The following is a 7293-nucleotide window of genomic DNA, read 5'->3' on the forward strand; positions in this document are numbered from 1 at the left end:
GGGGCGGGCCGGCGTGGGAGGAGAGTGGTCGGGGCTGCCAGGCTTGTGCCCTCCGCTCTGATCTCATCCCGTTCCCTGAGGGGCCCTGTGTGGCCCCAGTTCCCTAACAAAGGCCCGCGTTGCAGCGAAAAGGACTTGAGAGTGAGGACGGTACAAACAACGGGCTTTTCAAAACGCGACTTTGAAAAACAAAATAGGGTTTATGAAGCTCGTGCTCTAACTACCTGTGACACAAGCCCGGTGGGCGCAGCGCCCGCCAGGCGGAGGGTGCCGCCTCCCTTCCTGTGGAGTCCGCGCTGCCTCCTGCCCAGGCCGGCTCCCGGCTCCCTGGGCCAGCTGGAGCTCAGGGCCTCGGAGGGCACAGCCCTCGCCAGGGCGGACGCCAAGCGCCTTCTAAAAGATTCTTTTTCTCTTTCTCTTTCTCTCTTTCTTTCTTTTTCTTTCTTTCTCCTTCCTTCCTTCCTTCCTTCCTTCCTTTTTTCTTTCTTTCTTCTGAGACAGAGTCTTGTTCTGTCACCCGGGCCAGAGTGCAGTGGCACAGTCTCAGCTCACTGCAGCCTCTGCCTCCCAGGTTCCAGTGATTTTCCCATCTCAGCCCCCCAGGTAGCCGGGATTATAGGCATGTGCCACCAAGCTGGGCTAATTTTTTATTTTTAGTAGAGACGGGGTTTCACCATGTTGGCCAGCTTGGCCTCAAACTCCTGACCTCAGGTGATCTGCCCACCTTAGCCTCCCAAAGCGCTAGGATTACGGGCGTGAGCCACAGCATCCAGCCTGAAAGATCTTTTTCTATCACTGGACTATGAGTTCTGGGCAGGGGTCACGGTGAAACAAACAGAAGCAAAAGACAGATGAAGGTCGAGCCTCTCAAGGAAATTCAGCCCTTGGGGAATTATGGCCATTCTGTAATTTCAGGGGAAGCTTTTCATGTCACAAAGAGATCAAACCTAATCTATCTTTGAAACAACTCAGAAGATAGAACAAAACTGTTTAAAGAGAGATTACAAGCCAATGAGAGGAAACAGTGGAACACAAACAAAAACCTTCCAGAAATAAAGGCTATGCCTGAGGCCGTACAATTTGGTGGGTGGGATGGGGGACTGGCTGCTGTCAGGTAGATGGTAGTTCTGTCACCTGGACAAAGACAAAGGAAATACAAGATGTAATTGGTATTTTTGAAGAGCTACACAGAAAAAAAATATCTAGACATATAACAAAAGAAAGCTTTCCAGAGGTAATAAAATACTTGAATCCATAGATCAAAACAACATGTCATAGCCTGAGACAAATCACAGGAAGAATCAACACTGCTCAGACTCGGAAGAAGACGTGGATATCCAGGAAAATTGTGTGAGGCTCTTTCAGGGTGGCTGAGAGGTGGCGTTGAGCTTGGCCTTAGATTTCCTGGTCGTAGCAGTGAAGAAAAGACACCCCAAACACAGTAGGGCAATGTCAACAAAAAGGAAAGAAGGCAAATTACCCTTTCACTATAAAGATAAGAGACAGACATTCCCATATGCAAAAATACAGAGATAATAATACCCAAAAGTTTCCTTCTTGGGGAGAAAAATCCATCTCACAAAGAGGCGAGCCTAAACGAACACAAATGGAGAAGCAGCATTCAATGACTGAGAATGAACACTGAAGCCATTAAATATTAAACTAAATTTAACTGTGAAAGCTGTGGCCTGGGTGGATTCCAAGCAGGAGGCGTAGTATTAATACAAACAAAATAAAAGTCATAGCACAATAGAAACGGGGCAAAGTGTAACTGCGCTAATTATTCACTTTGATGGGAGAGGGTCAATCACTACTATACAAATTTTAAACACATACATAAAAATACACGATGATTATATTTTCAACCAAGATGCCAAAACTATTCAATGGGAAAGAATAGTCTTTCATCAGTTCATGCTGGAACACACAGATATGCCAAAGAATGAAGCTGAACAAGAAATGCACACTGTATATAAGAATTAACTGAAAACGAGCCACAGATCTAATGAAAGACCTAAAGCTGTGTACATTTTAGAAGAAAACATAGGAATAAGTCTTTGTGATCTTGGCTTAAGCAGGATTTTCTTAGCTACTACATCAAAAGCACATGCAACAAAAGTAAAAAAAGATGAATTGAACTTTACCAAAACTAAAATGTTGTGCTTTGCATAATACTATCATGAAAGTAAAGAATCCACAGAATGTGTGAAAATATTTGCAAATAATGTATCTGATAAGAGACATGTAGCCAAAATATATAAAGAGTTCTTACAACTCAACAATAAAAAAAATTTTTTTAAACTGTACTTGAAAATGGGCCAAGGATTTGAAAAGTCATTCTCCAAAGAAGATATGCAAATAACTAATAAGATATGCAAATAATGAATAAATACAGGGACTGCTGCTAAACATGATTAGACTTTAGAAAATGAAAGTCAAAACCACAATGGGATGGCAGCAGCACCCACCGGGGTGACTATCACCAAAAGTGTCGGTGAGACTGTGGAGAAGCTGGAATCCTCCTACACTGCAGGTAAGAATGCAAAATGGTGCAGCTGCCGCTCCTGCCAGTTTGGCTGTTCCTCAAGATGTCAGACATAGAATCGTCACGTGCTCTAACGACTCCCCTGCAAGAGGAGTGGAAACACTTTTACACGGCAGCTTGAGCACTGATGTTTCCAGCAGCACTCTTCACAACACAAAAAGTGGAAAGGATGCGACTGTCTACCAACAGATGAGTGGGTGAATAAGATGCGGTGTATTCAGACAGTGGAATATTGTTTGGCCATGAAAAGGAATGAAATCAATACAGGCTACATGGATGAGCCTTCAAACTATTATGCAAAGGTGGCCGGGCGCAGTGACTCGGGCCTGTAATCCCAGCGCTGTGGGAGGCCGAGGTGGGCGGAGTACGAGGTCAGGAGTTTGAGACCAGCCTGATGAGCATGGCGAAACCCTGTCTTTACTGCAAATACAAAAAAAAATTAGCTGGGCGTGGTGGTACATGCCTATAATCCCAGCTGCTCAGGAGGCTGAAGCAGGAGAATCGCTCTGAACCCGGGAGGCGGAGGTTGCAGTGAGCTGAGATGGCACCACTGCACTCCAGCCTGAGCGACAGAGTGAGACTGCATCTCCGATAAACAAATAAATAACTAAATATTATGAAAGGAAAGGCAGTCCATCACAAAGGCCGTATATGTGTTTGATTCCATTCAGATGAAACCCCCAGAATAAACAAATCTATAGAGACAGGAAATAGGTGTGTGCTTGCAGGAGCTGGGGCCTGGAGGAAATGGAGAGTTCAGAGGTGACAGAATATTCTAGAATTAGATTGTAGTGATGACTGTGTTATTTTGTGGGCATGCTAAAATCACTGAATTGTATGCTTTAAATGGGTAACTTTATGGCAAGCCAATTATATCTCAATAGAGTTGTCATAAAATATACAATAATTTCAACATTTTAGTGCATTTTACTCTAAATATGTACACATTTTTGAGACTAGTAACTCTCGTAAACAATCTTTATTTGAAACTCCTTAATTTCATTAACTTCTCTCCATTTAATTTGTATCTAATGTTTACATTCTTTACGCTTGACTTTACCATTTGAAACGTTCTTTACTCTTTGAGCCATCCTATGTGTATTAATTCCTTTACTTCCCATGACGATGAGGAGTCCACCAGTATCGTTACCCCCATTTTACAGAGCGGGAAACAGACCTGCTTGGGTTGGTTTGCTCGTATAAGGCCACACAGCTCACCTGCGGCAGCAGCGAGATCTGGGTGCGAGCGTCTTTCCTCGGCTCTCTCAGCCCATATTCTACGTTGCTTCTTCAAGCAAAATTACGTTGAGTTCTTTTATTAAAAGCTAGACAGCATGGAGCCCAATTTTATTTTACAAGCCCATTTTATCTGGCTTCCACGTTTATCTGCCAGTCTGTCAAGGTACCCTTCAGTCTTTACACATCCGTAAAGGTAAGTCTGAAATAACCTCCTCTAAATATTCGCTGTGGTTATTTCTGGGTTTCGAGAGTTGTGAAATCTTTACTTTTTCTTTCGTCAGCTCTGAGTCACTTGGCTCTCTTTTAATAAGCCTGTGCCACTCTTATAAATAATAAAAATCATTGTTCTTTTAAAATGGAGATACCAATGGCAAGATGGATAGACGTATAAATAGACAAAAGGAGGCATGAATATTTTAGATAGATGACAGGGATAGGTGGATGCAGAGATACACGGATGGGTAGATTGAGAGAGAGGGAGAGAGAGATACATGGGTGGATAGACAGACATAGGTGAACATAGAGATAGATGAATATGAATGGACAGATATAGATGGATGATAAATCAATGACAGAAAGAAAGAAAATAGATGATAGATAGCTAGGTGATAGATGATAGATGATAGAGATAGATGGTAGAGATAGATGGTAGATAGATAGATATAAAGACGGGTAGATGGAGAGAGAGGAGAGAGAAAGGCGGGAGGGAAGCCACAGTCAGATGCAGCTGATGGATTCTGGCTGAGTCACAGATCTGCTGACTGAGAATCTGGGCTGCAAGCTGAGCAACAGACTCTCCTGAGTGATTCTAATGCGGTGAGTCTGCTGATTGCTATTTGGGAAACTCTGATGTGTGGGATCCTGCTGGAAGCCGGATGCCTGGAGACCTGGGGGTTAGTTTTCAGTCCTCAACCTGGTCCTGTCTAAGATAAGACACTTTGCCTCAGGGGCCTTCAGTTTTCCACCCATTATGAACCACCCTGTGCTAAGAATTAGGTCCCTTGTCAGCCTAGAGGAGCCTTTCCTTCTTCAGGGAGTGATGTGACAATTGCCGCTGTATGTGACAGCACATTCTAGGTTGCTTAGGTTGTTAATCTATGTTTTCCTCTGACACATTTTCTTTTGAGACAGGGTATTACTCTGTCAGCCAGGCTGCAGTGGCACAATCTCAGCTCACTGTAACCTCTGCCTCCTGGGTTCCAGCAAACCTCCTGCCTCAGCCTCCCGAGTCACTGGGGTTACAGGCACCTGCCACCATGCCTTGCTAAGTTTTGTATTTTTAGCAGAGACAGGATTTCACCATGTTGGCCAGGCTGGTCTTGAACTCCTGACCTCAGGTGATCCACCCGCCTCGGCCTCCCAAAGTGCTGGGCTTACAGATGTGAACCATTGCACCAGGCCTCGAGCTACGTTTTTAATGACTCCTCACCTAATACTTTATGTCAGAACTGCCTCAAGCCCTTCACCTACATTGCTTCAGGGATGAGTCCATATTCTTCCATCCAGCCCCCATCATTTCCGTAGACATTGAACAAAGTATTGCCTCTTGTTGTACAAATTCAGTTCTATTTGCTTTGCTTTATAAATCTACAGCCTTCCTCCAAGAAGCCCAGCCTTGCCATGAATTCTTTGATTTATTTACTCATGCATTCATTTATTCATTCTCCACTAACTCCAGGTGCAGCACGGGCCAGTCATGATTCTGCAGGCTGGAGGCGTGAAGTATCTGCCGTGGCCCAGTTCTTGGTTATCTGTAGGAGCACGAGCTGCCTGAGCGCTGAGGAGAGGGAGGGGCCAAGGTCCACAGGCCACACTCCCATCCATTCAGTGAGGACAGCGCCCCACAGAACACACAAGGCTTTCCTAAGACTCTCACAATAGGGATAAAATTAACACACCACGGAAGGAACATGAAACCTCCTGCATTCATTCACTCACCCACTGATGAATAAGCTGGGCTAGGTGTCAGGTGAGCATGTTCACGGCTCTGCAGGGGCTCGGAGGCCACCTTGGGGACTGATGTGAAGACATACATAAATAGAATGGGAAGGAGGGAGCCCTCCACCCAGCAGGGTCAGGAGGGTCTGAGTTAGGCCTGGACAGACCGTGGGAGTTCAGTGAGTAATCAGGGGAAGGTATTTTATGGTGCAGGAATGGCACAGGTAATAGACTGGAGGTCTGGAATCGTTAGTTCAACAACACGTGGGGTTGGCAGGTGAGGGGAGGGCAGGCCTGACAGGTGGGGTCGGGCAGCAGAGGCAAGCTCCAGGGCTGTGCTTTTGCACTGAGGAGCCGGGGCAGGCAACAGGGCTGCACGTTTGCACTGAGGAGCCATAACATGCCCAAGGCCATGGCTGCCTGGAGCGGCACCTTACCCAGTGCACTCATGAGATCAGACCTCCCTGGCCTTCGCAGGGGACGCGCTAGGAACAGGAAGATCAGTACAAACAATGCCTCTGACGACAAAGTGGTCCAGAACAGTTGTTTCTGGACTGGGAAGAGGGGCAGACAGAGCCAGGAAAATAGGAGGAGGACTCTGCAGGGTTTTGTGATTGGACGCGGCAGCGAAATGAGAAGCAGGTGTCTGGCAGAGCTCTCAGGAGGACCGCTTGTGAGGTCGGCTGCATGGCAAGGGCCCAGCAGAGGCCTTACAAGAATATTCGTGCCTGGATGTGATGGCTCACGCCTGTAATCCCAGGACTCTGGGAAGCTGAGGCGAGTGCATCACTTGAGGTCAGGAGTTTGAGATCAGCCTGGCCAACATGGTGAAACCCCGTCTCTACTAAAAATACAAAAAACAGCCCGGCATGGTGGTGGGCACCCGTAATCCCAGCTACTCAGGAGGCTGAAGCAGGAGAATTGCTTGAACCAGGGAGGTGGAGGTCGCAGTGAGCCGAGACTGTGCCACTGCACTCCAGCCTGGGCAACACAGTGAGACTCTGTCTTAATAAAAAAGAAGAAGGAGGAGGAGGAGGAGGAGAGGAAGAAGAAGAAGAAGAAGAAGAGGGAGGAGGAGGAGGAGGAGGAGAAGGAGGAGGAGAAGAGGAAGAAGAAGAAGAGGAGGAGGAGGAGGAGAAGGAGGAGAAGGGGAAGAAGAAGGAGGAGGAGGAGAAGGAGAAAAGAAGCAGCAGCAGCAGCAGCATCTGTGAGGTCATATGCATGGTGATTCCACAAACTGAAATGGAAACCAGGAAGCAGAGCAAGCTTTGGGCAGCTTGGGCTGTGATGGGGACAGAAATATGGGGAATGAGTTCCGTTACGTGCCAATATGGAGCCTAGCATCAGTGGACGAGATGCTCACTGCATTGCTAGCCGTGCAAAGGAGGGAGACATCGCCGTCAGGTAGCGGGTCAGGGAGGCTCCTGGGGGCCAAGAGACTCAGCTGAGTCTTAAAGGCTTTAGAAAATGTAACATGCAGCCGGGCGCGGTGGCTCACGCCTGTAATCCCAGCACTTTGGGAGGCCGAGGCGGGTGGATCACGAGGTCAAGAGATCGAGACCATCCTGGTC

Source organism: Cebus imitator, unplaced genomic scaffold (genome assembly GCF_001604975.1).
Source record: "Cebus imitator isolate Cc_AM_T3 unplaced genomic scaffold, Cebus_imitator-1.0 Scaffold329, whole genome shotgun sequence".
NCBI lineage: Eukaryota > Metazoa > Chordata > Mammalia > Primates > Cebidae > Cebus > Cebus imitator.